Here is an 11,776-nt window from a genome sequence, read left to right on the forward strand (position 1 = left end):
CACAAACCATTGAGTGTCAAGTATACTAGATATATCTTCATATCTCATGTGCTTTCTCTGAGACCAATCTTGTTATGCCCCTTCCCCACAAGGCATGCACCTTTTGTCCATATTGAAAAAATGGGGAGGGAGGGAGGGAGGGGGGGGGGGCATATAATTCTCTGTCACAGGGACCCAAAAAGTCTAGTTATGGCTCTGCATTATGTAATCTGGCAGACCATCTCTCCAACACTGGCTGGTTGGAATAGAAATCCGGTTATCTATGTGAGCAAATGACCATCAACGATTTACTCTCAAACACTAAAAAATGGACAAAAATGGTCCCCTAAACAAATTGGTTAAATTTTGGGTTTAACCAATTTGTGTAATGACCATTTTTGACCACTTTTCTAGTGTTTGGGAGCAAATGGCTAATTGACATTTGCTCCAATACATTACCAGATTTTCATTCCATCCATCCAGACTGGATAGATAGCCTGACAGATAATTGTGTAGAGTACGCCCAGGATAACTGTCAGTCATGCTTTATTTTATGACGGCACATAAATGGGTGGGCAGATCCAGGGCAAGCACTGCCCACTCATGCATAGTTGTCAACTGATGTGAAGTTCCAGGGGGCAATCTCAGTTATAAAGAGAAGTATCTGGAAATTGTCCCTAGTTAAAAAAAAAAATTTGATCACCTCCATTTATTTAGTATGATATCCCAGGTGATAGGATGCCAGCAGTCAGAACAACATACTTTATTAAATAACACATCTCAAACTACCATACCCAGGATTCAAACCTATAACCAGTTGAATTCTAATCAAACACCCTACCTATTGAGCTATTTGATCCTGCATAAAAATTGTGAACATTATATGAAGCTATTGGTACTTTGCAAAAAAAAAAGAATCAGCATTACAACGCAGCAGATCCATGCAGTTTGCAGCCACACACTACATGTATCTGCTCAGCCACAATGCTGATTATTTCTTCACAAAGTGCAAGGTGAGCTCCAAACAGAATTCTCTAGCTTAGAATTATACCTTTCTTTGCCAAACCTAGAAGTCGGGCCCCCCACCCTGGGATCCCCCAGAGGGAGGCCTGCACCGTCATGCGGCAGGCTTGTCCGTTTTGGAAGCAGGCTGATGGGCAGCCCAGGATTGCTTCAGTCTGGGCTTGGCAGGTCTGGAAACATGAGCTTGCTTTGGGTATGCCTGACCTTGGGTACGCTTTACCTGGAAGATGAAAGGGCCAAGAAAAGTACTTTTAGCCTTCTGCGTGGTAGGAGTCATACTAGGTAGGCAAGCTGTTTTAGCAGTAGCCAGATCAGCTACAATCTTATTGAGGTCTTCTCCAAAAGGAGATTCAACTGAGGCAGCACAAGGGAACTCTCATCTGGGGACAACAACTGCAGGGAGAACACATATTTTCAGATGAACATGGTAGGGCAGAAGGCTGCCTAATACTGAAGCACCCCCAAACAACAAATCAAATGCAACTTACTTGACAGAGATGTGCCTGAGCAACGGCCCTCCCCAGCCCTATCCCAAATCATACTTATTTTGCATAGGAGATACCATGGTCATGAAGATTGTTCTCCCAGGGTTAGGTTCATTCATTGCATTCTGGGTATGCTGACCCCTGTGATTTCCCCAAATGTGGGAAACTCGACTGCATTATTTGTGGTAGTGGGGGACTGTGTTTGTGCTTTCCTCTGGTCAGCTCTGGTAAAAGTCATATTTCTTTGTCTCAGATCTTCCTCTAGCCTTGTTCTTCTTTCGAGAGTTCCCTTGTGCTGCCTCAGTTGGATCTCCTTCACTTGACAGGGGGGTGCCCGAGCAGCGACCCTCCCAAGCTCTAGCCCAACTCCTACTTACCAGCCAGGTGAGATACTATGATCATGAAGTTGCTTCTCCCAGGGCAAGGCTCACCCATTGCACTCTGGGTGTGCTGCCCCTGCGATTTCCCCAAATGTGGGAAACTTGACTGCATAATTTGAGTGTTCCCTGGTCGGCTCTCATGTAATTCAGATCTCTTTGTCTCAGGTCTCTCTCCAGCCTAGTTTGCTGTCTGTTTCCACTTCTCTTTTCTTGAGCCGCTCCCTTCTATGCCCTTGCGCACTATCCTTACTTCTCCCGTCTGCTTACTTTGTGCCTTCCAATGCACAATGCAAACTACAGGTAGTGCTGCAGGGCCCACACCCTTTTACTTGCCGTACAGAGCAGCTCTGGAGCTGTTACAGAGCCCAGCTACTGCAAGAAATCAGCTTGAATGCTTCAGGGGCTGAGGCATAGCCAACATGAGCCCCACACCGAAGGAGGGTGGAGGTGTTTAATGCGAACTAGGGGTCATCCAAGCGCCGCAAAAGGCCGCCATGCCCTGCACGCCCCTTTTCTCTTTTCACATGCAGACGAGGGTTGAAGCCAACTTTGACCCACTGCTTGGATGACATCACCATATGCAAATCCATCTGCTGCAGGCCTTCCCCCAGGAATGCTTGCACTAGTTGTTGCATTTGGTTTGTTGTTTGGGGGTGCTTCAGTTTTAGGCAGCCTTCTGCCCTCCCATGTTCATCTGAAAATATGTGTTCTCCCTGCAGTTGTTGTCCCCAGATGAGAGTTCCCTTGTGCTGCCTCAGTTGAATCTCCTTTACTTGACAGAGATGTGCCTGAGCAGCGGCCCTCCCCAGCCCTATCCCAAATCATACTTATTTTGCATAGGCGATACCATGGTCATGAAGATTGTTTTCCCAGGGTGAGGTTCATTCATTGCATTCTGGGTATGCTGACCCCTGTGATTTCCCCAAATGTGGGAAACTCGACTGCATTATTTGTGGTAGTGGGGGACTGTGTTTGTGCTTTCCTCTGGTCAGCTCTGGTAAAAGTCAGATTTCTTTGTCTCAGATCTTCCTCTAGCCTTGTTCTTCTTTCGAGAGTTCCCTTGTGCTGCCTCAGTTGGATCTCCTTCACTTGACAGGGGGGTACCCGAGCAGCGACCCTCCCCAGCTCTAGCCCAAATCCTACTTACCTGCCAGGTGAGATACTATGATCATGAAGGTGCTTCTCCCAGGGCAAGGCTCACCCATTGCACTCTGGGTGTGCTGCTCCTGCGATTTCCCCAAATGTGGGAAACTTGACTGCATAATTTGTGTTTCCCCTGGTCGGCTCTCGTATAATTCAGATCTCTTTGTCTCAGGTCTCTCTCCAGCCTAGTTTGCTGTCTGTTTCCACTTCTCTTTTCTTGAGCTGCTCCCTTCTATGCCCTTGCGCACTATCCTGACTTCTCCCGTCTGCTTACTTTGTGCCTTCCAAACTACAGGTAGTGCTGCAGGGCCCACACCCTTTTACTTGCCGTACAGAGCAGCTCTGGAGCTGTTACAGTGCCCAGCTGCTGCAAGAAATCAGCTTGTATGCTTCAGGGGCTGTGGCATAGCCAACATGAGCCCCACACCGAAGGAGGGTGGAGGTGTTTAATGCGAACTAGGGGTCATCCAAGCGCCGCAAAAGGCCGCCATGCCCTGCACGCCCCTTTTCTCTTTTCATATGCAGACGAGGGTTGAAGCCAACTTTGACCCACTGCTTGGATGACATCACCATATGCAAATCCATCTGCTGCAGGCCTTCCCCCAGGAATGCTTGCACTAGTTGTTGCATTTGGTTTGTTGTTTGGGGGTGCTTCAGTATTAGGCAGCCTTCTGCCCTCCCATGTTCATCTGAAAATATGTGTTCTCCCTGCAGTTGTTGTCCCCAGATGAGAGTTCCCTTGTGCTGCCTCAGTTGAATCTCCTTTACTTGACAGAGATGTGCCTGAGCAGCGGCCCTCCCCAGCCCTATCCCAAATCATACTTATTTTGCATAGGAGATACCATGGTCATGAAGATTGTTCTCCCAGGGTGAGGTTCATTCATTGCATTCTGGGTATGCTGACCCCTGTGATTTCCCCAAATGTGGGAAACTCGACTGCATTATTTGTTGTAGTGGGGGACTGTGTTTGTGTTTTCCTCTGGTCAGCTCTGGTAAAAGTCAGATTTCTTTGTCTCAGATCTTCCTCTAGCCTTGTTCTTCTTTCGAGAGTTCCCTTGTGCTGCCTCAGTTGGATCTCCTTCACTTGACAGGGGGGTGCCCGAGCAGCGACCCTCCCCAGCTCTAGCCCAACTCCTACTTACCTGCCAGGTGAGATACTATGATCATGAAGGTGCTTCTCCCAGGGCAAGGCTCACCCATTGCACTCTGGGTGTGCTGCCCCTGCGATTTCCCCAAATGTGGGAAACTTGACTGCATAATTTGAGTGTTCCCTGGTCGGCTCTCATGTAATTCAGATCTCTTTGTCTCAGGTCTCTCTCCAGCCTAGTTTGCTGTCTGTTTCCACTTCTCTTTTCTTGAGCCACTCCCTTCTATGCCCTTGCGCACTATCCTTACTTCTCCCGTCTGCTTACTTTGTGCCTTCCAATGCACAATGCAAACTACAGGTAGTGCTGCAGGGCCCACACCCTTTTACTTGCCGTACAGAGCAGCTCTGGAGCTGTTACAGAGCCCAGCTACTGCAAGAAATCAGCTTGAATGCTTCAGGGGCTGAGGCATAGCCAACATGAGCCCCACACCGAAGGAGGGTGGAGGTGTTTAATGCGAACTAGGGGTCATCCAAGCGCCGCAAAAGGCCGCCATGCCCTGCACGCCCCTTTTCTCTTTTCACATGCAGACGAGGGTTGAAGCCAACTTTGACCCACTGCTTGGATGACATCACCATATGCAAATCCATCTGCTGCAGGCCTTCCCCCAGGAATGCTTGCACTAGTTGTTGCATTTGGTTTGTTGTTTGGGGGTGCTTCAGTATTAGGCAGCCTTCTGCCCTCCCATGTTCATCTGAAAATATGTGTTCTCCCTGCAGTTGTTGTCCCCAGATGAGAGTTCCCTTGTGCTGCCTCAGTTGAATCTCCTTTACTTGACAGAGATGTGCCTGAGCAGCGGCCCTCCCCAGCCCTATCCCAAATCATACTTATTTTGCATAGGCGATACCATGGTCATGAAGATTGTTTTCCCAGGGTGAGGTTCATTCATTGCATTCTGGGTATGCTGACCCCTGTGATTTCCCCAAATGTGGGAAACTCGACTGCATTATTTGTGGTAGTGGGGGACTGTGTTTGTGCTTTCCTCTGGTCAGCTCTGGTAAAAGTCAGATTTCTTTGTCTCAGATCTTCCTCTAGCCTTGTTCTTCTTTCGAGAGTTCCCTTGTGCTGCCTCAGTTGGATCTCCTTCACTTGACAGGGGGGTACCCGAGCAGCGACCCTCCCCAGCTCTAGCCCAAATCCTACTTACCTGCCAGGTGAGATACTATGATCATGAAGGTGCTTCTCCCAGGGCAAGGCTCACCCATTGCACTCTGGGTGTGCTGCTCCTGCGATTTCCCCAAATGTGGGAAACTTGACTGCATAATTTGTGTTTCCCCTGGTCGGCTCTCGTATAATTCAGATCTCTTTGTCTCAGGTCTCTCTCCAGCCTAGTTTGCTGTCTGTTTCCACTTCTCTTTTCTTGAGCTGCTCCCTTCTATGCCCTTGCGCACTATCCTGACTTCTCCCGTCTGCTTACTTTGTGCCTTCCAAACTACAGGTAGTGCTGCAGGGCCCACACCCTTTTACTTGCCGTACAGAGCAGCTCTGGAGCTGTTACAGTGCCCAGCTGCTGCAAGAAATCAGCTTGTATGCTTCAGGGGCTGTGGCATAGCCAACATGAGCCCCACACCGAAGGAGGGTGGAGGTGTTTAATGCGAACTAGGGGTCATCCAAGCGCCGCAAAAGGCCGCCATGCCCTGCACGCCCCTTTTCTCTTTTCATATGCAGACGAGGGTTGAAGCCAACTTTGACCCACTGCTTGGATGACATCACCATATGCAAATCCATCTGCTGCAGGCCTTCCCCCAGGAATGCTTGCACTAGTTGTTGCATTTGGTTTGTTGTTTGGGGGTGCTTCAGTATTAGGCAGCCTTCTGCCCTCCCATGTTCATCTGAAAATATGTGTTCTCCCTGCAGTTGTTGTCCCCAGATGAGAGTTCCCTTGTGCTGCCTCAGTTGAATCTCCTTTACTTGACAGAGATGTGCCTGAGCAGCGGCCCTCCCCAGCCCTATCCCAAATCATACTTATTTTGCATAGGAGATACCATGGTCATGAAGATTGTTCTCCCAGGGTGAGGTTCATTCATTGCATTCTGGGTATGCTGACCCCTGTGATTTCCCCAAATGTGGGAAACTCGACTGCATTATTTGTTGTAGTGGGGGACTGTGTTTGTGTTTTCCTCTGGTCAGCTCTGGTAAAAGTCAGATTTCTTTGTCTCAGATCTTCCTCTAGCCTTGTTCTTCTTTCGAGAGTTCCCTTGTGCTGCCTCAGTTGGATCTCCTTCACTTGACAGGGGGGTGCCCGAGCAGCGACCCTCCCCAGCTCTAGCCCAACTCCTACTTACCTGCCAGGTGAGATACTATGATCATGAAGGTGCTTCTCCCAGGGCAAGGCTCACCCATTGCACTCTGGGTGTGCTGCCCCTGCGATTTCCCCAAATGTGGGAAACTTGACTGCATAATTTGAGTGTTCCCTGGTCGGCTCTCATGTAATTCAGATCTCTTTGTCTCAGGTCTCTCTCCAGCCTAGTTTGCTGTCTGTTTCCACTTCTCTTTTCTTGAGCCACTCCCTTCTATGCCCTTGCGCACTATCCTTACTTCTCCCGTCTGCTTACTTTGTGCCTTCCAATGCACAATGCAAACTACAGGTAGTGCTGCAGGGCCCACACCCTTTTACTTGCCGTACAGAGCAGCTCTGGAGCTGTTACAGAGCCCAGCTACTGCAAGAAATCAGCTTGAATGCTTCAGGGGCTGAGGCATAGCCAACATGAGCCCCACACCGAAGGAGGGTGGAGGTGTTTAATGCGAACTAGGGGTCATCCAAGCGCCGCAAAAGGCCGCCATGCCCTGCACGCCCCTTTTCTCTTTTCACATGCAGACGAGGGTTGAAGCCAACTTTGACCCACTGCTTGGATGACATCACCATATGCAAATCCATCTGCTGCAGGCCTTCCCCCAGGAATGCTTGCACTAGTTGTTGCATTTGGTTTGTTGTTTGGGGGTGCTTCAGTATTAGGCAGCCTTCTGCCCTCCCATGTTCATCTGAAAATATGTGTTCTCCCTGCAGTTGTTGTCCCCAGATGAGAGTTCCCTTGTGCTGCCTCAGTTGAATCTCCTTTACTTGACAGAGATGTGCCTGAGCAGCGGCCCTCCCCAGCCCTATCCCAAATCATACTTATTTTGCATAGGCGATACCATGGTCATGAAGATTGTTTTCCCAGGGTGAGGTTCATTCATTGCATTCTGGGTATGCTGACCCCTGTGATTTCCCCAAATGTGGGAAACTCGACTGCATTATTTGTGGTAGTGGGGGACTGTGTTTGTGCTTTCCTCTGGTCAGCTCTGGTAAAAGTCAGATTTCTTTGTCTCAGATCTTCCTCTAGCCTTGTTCTTCTTTCGAGAGTTCCCTTGTGCTGCCTCAGTTGGATCTCCTTCACTTGACAGGGGGGTACCCGAGCAGCGACCCTCCCCAGCTCTAGCCCAAATCCTACTTACCTGCCAGGTGAGATACTATGATCATGAAGGTGCTTCTCCCAGGGCAAGGCTCACCCATTGCACTCTGGGTGTGCTGCTCCTGCGATTTCCCCAAATGTGGGAAACTTGACTGCATAATTTGTGTTTCCCCTGGTCGGCTCTCGTATAATTCAGATCTCTTTGTCTCAGGTCTCTCTCCAGCCTAGTTTGCTGTCTGTTTCCACTTCTCTTTTCTTGAGCTGCTCCCTTCTATGCCCTTGCGCACTATCCTGACTTCTCCCGTCTGCTTACTTTGTGCCTTCCAAACTACAGGTAGTGCTGCAGGGCCCACACCCTTTTACTTGCCGTACAGAGCAGCTCTGGAGCTGTTACAGTGCCCAGCTGCTGCAAGAAATCAGCTTGTATGCTTCAGGGGCTGTGGCATAGCCAACATGAGCCCCACACCGAAGGAGGGTGGAGGTGTTTAATGCGAACTAGGGGTCATCCAAGCGCCGCAAAAGGCCGCCATGCCCTGCACGCCCCTTTTCTCTTTTCATATGCAGACGAGGGTTGAAGCCAACTTTGACCCACTGCTTGGATGACATCACCATATGCAAATCCATCTGCTGCAGGCCTTCCCCCAGGAATGCTTGCACTAGTTGTTGCATTTGGTTTGTTGTTTGGGGGTGCTTCAGTATTAGGCAGCCTTCTGCCCTCCCATGTTCATCTGAAAATATGTGTTCTCCCTGCAGTTGTTGTCCCCAGATGAGAGTTCCCTTGTGCTGCCTCAGTTGAATCTCCTTTACTTGACAGAGATGTGCCTGAGCAGCGGCCCTCCCCAGCCCTATCCCAAATCATACTTATTTTGCATAGGAGATACCATGGTCATGAAGATTGTTCTCCCAGGGTGAGGTTCATTCATTGCATTCTGGGTATGCTGACCCCTGTGATTTCCCCAAATGTGGGAAACTCGACTGCATTATTTGTTGTAGTGGGGGACTGTGTTTGTGTTTTCCTCTGGTCAGCTCTGGTAAAAGTCAGATTTCTTTGTCTCAGATCTTCCTCTAGCCTTGTTCTTCTTTTGAGAGTTCCCTTGTGCTGCCTCAGTTGGATCTCCTTCACTTGACAGGGGGGTGCCCGAGCAGCGACCCTCCCCAGCTCTAGCCCAACTCCTACTTACCTGCCAGGTGAGATACTATGATCATGAAGGTGCTTCTCCCAGGGCAAGGCTCACCCATTGCACTCTGGGTGTGCTGCCCCTGCGATTTCCCCAAATGTGGGAAACTTGACTGCATAATTTGAGTGTTCCCTGGTCGGCTCTCATGTAATTCAGATCTCTTTGTCTCAGGTCTCTCTCCAGCCTAGTTTGCTGTCTGTTTCCACTTCTCTTTTCTTGAGCCGCTCCCTTCTATGCCCTTGCGCACTATCCTTACTTCTCCCGTCTGCTTACTTTGTGCCTTCCAATGCACAATGCAAACTACAGGTAGTGCTGCAGGGCCCACACCCTTTTACTTGCCGTACAGAGCAGCTCTGGAGCTGTTACAGAGCCCAGCTACTGCAAGAAATCAGCTTGAATGCTTCAGGGGCTGAGGCATAGCCAACATGAGCCCCACACCGAAGGAGGGTGGAGGTGTTTAATGCGAACTAGGGGTCATCCAAGCGCCGCAAAAGGCCACCATGCCCTGCACGCCCCTTTTCTCTTTTCACATGCAGACGAGGGTTGAAGCCAACTTTGACCCACTGCTTGGATGACATCACCATATGCAAATCCATCTGCTGCAGGCCTTCCCCCAGGAATGCTTGCACTAGTTGTTGCATTTGGTTTGTTGTTTGGGGGTGCTTCAGTATTAGGCAGCCTTCTGCCCTCCCATGTTCATCTGAAAATATGTGTTCTCCCTGCAGTTGTTGTCCCCAGATGAGAGTTCCCTTGTGCTGCCTCAGTTGAATCTCCTTTACTTGACAGAGATGTGCCTGAGCAGCGGCCCTCCCCAGCCCTATCCCAAATCATACTTATTTTGCATAGGCGATACCATGGTCATGAAGATTGTTTTCCCAGGGTGAGGTTCATTCATTGCATTCTGGGTATGCTGACCCCTGTGATTTCCCCAAATGTGGGAAACTCGACTGCATTATTTGTGGTAGTGGGGGACTGTGTTTGTGCTTTCCTCTGGTCAGCTCTGGTAAAAGTCAGATTTCTTTGTCTCAGATCTTCCTCTAGCCTTGTTCTTCTTTCGAGAGTTCCCTTGTGCTGCCTCAGTTGGATCTCCTTCACTTGACAGGGGGGTACCCGAGCAGCGACCCTCCCCAGCTCTAGCCCAAATCCTACTTACCTGCCAGGTGAGATACTATGATCATGAAGGTGCTTCTCCCAGGGCAAGGCTCACCCATTGCACTCTGGGTGTGCTGCTCCTGCGATTTCCCCAAATGTGGGAAACTTGACTGCATAATTTGTGTTTCCCCTGGTCGGCTCTCGTATAATTCAGATCTCTTTGTCTCAGGTCTCTCTCCAGCCTAGTTTGCTGTCTGTTTCCACTTCTCTTTTCTTGAGCTGCTCCCTTCTATGCCCTTGCGCACTATCCTGACTTCTCCCGTCTGCTTACTTTGTGCCTTCCAAACTACAGGTAGTGCTGCAGGGCCCACACCCTTTTACTTGCCGTACAGAGCAGCTCTGGAGCTGTTACAGTGCCCAGCTGCTGCAAGAAATCAGCTTGTATGCTTCAGGGGCTGTGGCATAGCCAACATGAGCCCCACACCGAAGGAGGGTGGAGGTGTTTAATGCGAACTAGGGGTCATCCAAGCGCCGCAAAAGGCCGCCATGCCCTGCACGCCCCTTTTCTCTTTTCATATGCAGACGAGGGTTGAAGCCAACTTTGACCCACTGCTTGGATGACATCACCATATGCAAATCCATCTGCTGCAGGCCTTCCCCCAGGAATGCTTGCACTAGTTGTTGCATTTGGTTTGTTGTTTGGGGGTGCTTCAGTATTAGGCAGCCTTCTGCCCTCCCATGTTCATCTGAAAATATGTGTTCTCCCTGCAGTTGTTGTCCCCAGATGAGAGTTCCCTTGTGCTGCCTCAGTTGAATCTCCTTTACTTGACAGAGATGTGCCTGAGCAGCGGCCCTCCCCAGCCCTATCCCAAATCATACTTATTTTGCATAGGAGATACCATGGTCATGAAGATTGTTCTCCCAGGGTGAGGTTCATTCATTGCATTCTGGGTATGCTGACCCCTGTGATTTCCCCAAATGTGGGAAACTCGACTGCATTATTTGTTGTAGTGGGGGACTGTGTTTGTGTTTTCCTCTGGTCAGCTCTGGTAAAAGTCAGATTTCTTTGTCTCAGATCTTCCTCTAGCCTTGTTCTTCTTTCGAGAGTTCCCTTGTGCTGCCTCAGTTGGATCTCCTTCACTTGACAGGGGGGTGCCCGAGCAGCGACCCTCCCCAGCTCTAGCCCAACTCCTACTTACCTGCCAGGTGAGATACTATGATCATGAAGGTGCTTCTCCCAGGGCAAGGCTCACCCATTGCACTCTGGGTGTGCTGCCCCTGCGATTTCCCCAAATGTGGGAAACTTGACTGCAGAATTTGTGTTTCCCCTGGTCGGCTCTCGTATAATTCAGATCTCTTTGTCTCAGGTCTCTCTACAGCCTAGTTTGCTGTCTGTTTCCACTTCTTTTTTCTTGAGCCCCTCCCTTTTATACCCTTGTGCACTATCCTGACTTCTCCTCCTGTCTGCTTACTTTGTGCCTTCCAATGCACAATGCAAACTACAGGTAGTGCTGCAGGGCCCACACCCTTTTACTTGCCTTACAGAGCAGCTCTGGAGCTGTTACAGTGCCAAGCTGCTGCAAGAAATCAGCTTGAATGCTTCAGGGGCTGGGGCATGGCCAACATGAGACCCACACCGAAGGAGGGTGGGGGTGTTTCATGCAAACTAAGTGTCATCCAAGCACCGCAAAAGGCCGCCATGCCCTGCACGCCCCTTTTCTCTTTTCATATGCAGACGAGGGTTGAAGCCAACTTTGACCCACTGCTTGGATGACATGACCATATGCAAATCCATCTGCGGCAGGCCTTCCCCCAGGAATGCTTGCACTAGTTGTTGCATTTGGTTTGTTGTTTGGGGGTGCTTCAGTATTAGGCAGCCTTCTGCCCTCCCATGTTCATCTGAAAATATGTGTTCTCCCTGCAGTTGTTGTCCCCAGATGAGAGTTCCCTTGTGCTGCC

General features: G+C 49.8%; 18 non-coding genes across 18 annotated transcripts; all 18 read left to right on the forward strand.

Annotated features, from left to right (window-relative positions):
• Window positions 1–1,540: 1,540 nt before the first annotated feature.
• On the forward strand, window positions 1,541–1,704 carry LOC135019141 (U1 spliceosomal RNA). The gene has a single exon (XR_010216736.1). It is a non-coding gene; the product is annotated as a U1 spliceosomal RNA (small nuclear RNA).
• A 152-nt stretch (window positions 1,705–1,856) lies between these two features.
• On the forward strand, window positions 1,857–2,019 carry LOC135019426 (U1 spliceosomal RNA). Its single transcript, XR_010216990.1, has one exon. It is a non-coding gene; the product is annotated as a U1 spliceosomal RNA (small nuclear RNA).
• Window positions 2,020–2,690: 671 nt separating this feature from the next.
• On the forward strand, window positions 2,691–2,854 carry LOC135019175 (U1 spliceosomal RNA). Its single transcript, XR_010216768.1, has one exon. It is a non-coding gene; the product is annotated as a U1 spliceosomal RNA (small nuclear RNA).
• Window positions 2,855–3,006: 152 nt separating this feature from the next.
• On the forward strand, window positions 3,007–3,169 carry LOC135019311 (U1 spliceosomal RNA). The gene has a single exon (XR_010216899.1). It is a non-coding gene; the product is annotated as a U1 spliceosomal RNA (small nuclear RNA).
• Window positions 3,170–3,828: 659 nt separating this feature from the next.
• Window positions 3,829–3,992, forward strand: LOC135019186 (U1 spliceosomal RNA). The gene has a single exon (XR_010216779.1). It is a non-coding gene; the product is annotated as a U1 spliceosomal RNA (small nuclear RNA).
• Window positions 3,993–4,144: 152 nt separating this feature from the next.
• On the forward strand, window positions 4,145–4,307 carry LOC135019361 (U1 spliceosomal RNA). The gene has a single exon (XR_010216938.1). It is a non-coding gene; the product is annotated as a U1 spliceosomal RNA (small nuclear RNA).
• Window positions 4,308–4,978: 671 nt separating this feature from the next.
• On the forward strand, window positions 4,979–5,142 carry LOC135019176 (U1 spliceosomal RNA). Its single transcript, XR_010216769.1, has one exon. It is a non-coding gene; the product is annotated as a U1 spliceosomal RNA (small nuclear RNA).
• Window positions 5,143–5,294: 152 nt separating this feature from the next.
• Window positions 5,295–5,457, forward strand: LOC135019312 (U1 spliceosomal RNA). Its single transcript, XR_010216900.1, has one exon. It is a non-coding gene; the product is annotated as a U1 spliceosomal RNA (small nuclear RNA).
• A 659-nt stretch (window positions 5,458–6,116) lies between these two features.
• LOC135019187 (U1 spliceosomal RNA) lies at window positions 6,117–6,280 on the forward strand. The gene has a single exon (XR_010216780.1). It is a non-coding gene; the product is annotated as a U1 spliceosomal RNA (small nuclear RNA).
• Window positions 6,281–6,432: 152 nt separating this feature from the next.
• On the forward strand, window positions 6,433–6,595 carry LOC135019362 (U1 spliceosomal RNA). Its single transcript, XR_010216939.1, has one exon. It is a non-coding gene; the product is annotated as a U1 spliceosomal RNA (small nuclear RNA).
• Window positions 6,596–7,266: 671 nt separating this feature from the next.
• LOC135019177 (U1 spliceosomal RNA) lies at window positions 7,267–7,430 on the forward strand. Its single transcript, XR_010216770.1, has one exon. It is a non-coding gene; the product is annotated as a U1 spliceosomal RNA (small nuclear RNA).
• A 152-nt stretch (window positions 7,431–7,582) lies between these two features.
• LOC135019313 (U1 spliceosomal RNA) lies at window positions 7,583–7,745 on the forward strand. The gene has a single exon (XR_010216901.1). It is a non-coding gene; the product is annotated as a U1 spliceosomal RNA (small nuclear RNA).
• Window positions 7,746–8,404: 659 nt separating this feature from the next.
• Window positions 8,405–8,568, forward strand: LOC135019188 (U1 spliceosomal RNA). The gene has a single exon (XR_010216781.1). It is a non-coding gene; the product is annotated as a U1 spliceosomal RNA (small nuclear RNA).
• Window positions 8,569–8,720: 152 nt separating this feature from the next.
• On the forward strand, window positions 8,721–8,883 carry LOC135019363 (U1 spliceosomal RNA). Its single transcript, XR_010216940.1, has one exon. It is a non-coding gene; the product is annotated as a U1 spliceosomal RNA (small nuclear RNA).
• Window positions 8,884–9,554: 671 nt separating this feature from the next.
• Window positions 9,555–9,718, forward strand: LOC135019178 (U1 spliceosomal RNA). The gene has a single exon (XR_010216771.1). It is a non-coding gene; the product is annotated as a U1 spliceosomal RNA (small nuclear RNA).
• A 152-nt stretch (window positions 9,719–9,870) lies between these two features.
• Window positions 9,871–10,033, forward strand: LOC135019314 (U1 spliceosomal RNA). The gene has a single exon (XR_010216902.1). It is a non-coding gene; the product is annotated as a U1 spliceosomal RNA (small nuclear RNA).
• Window positions 10,034–10,692: 659 nt separating this feature from the next.
• Window positions 10,693–10,856, forward strand: LOC135019189 (U1 spliceosomal RNA). Its single transcript, XR_010216782.1, has one exon. It is a non-coding gene; the product is annotated as a U1 spliceosomal RNA (small nuclear RNA).
• A 152-nt stretch (window positions 10,857–11,008) lies between these two features.
• Window positions 11,009–11,171, forward strand: LOC135019366 (U1 spliceosomal RNA). Its single transcript, XR_010216943.1, has one exon. It is a non-coding gene; the product is annotated as a U1 spliceosomal RNA (small nuclear RNA).
• Window positions 11,172–11,776: the final 605 nt, after the last annotated feature.

Source organism: Pseudophryne corroboree, unplaced genomic scaffold, assembly GCF_028390025.1.
Source record: "Pseudophryne corroboree isolate aPseCor3 unplaced genomic scaffold, aPseCor3.hap2 scaffold_334, whole genome shotgun sequence".
Taxonomy (NCBI): domain Eukaryota; kingdom Metazoa; phylum Chordata; class Amphibia; order Anura; family Myobatrachidae; genus Pseudophryne; species Pseudophryne corroboree.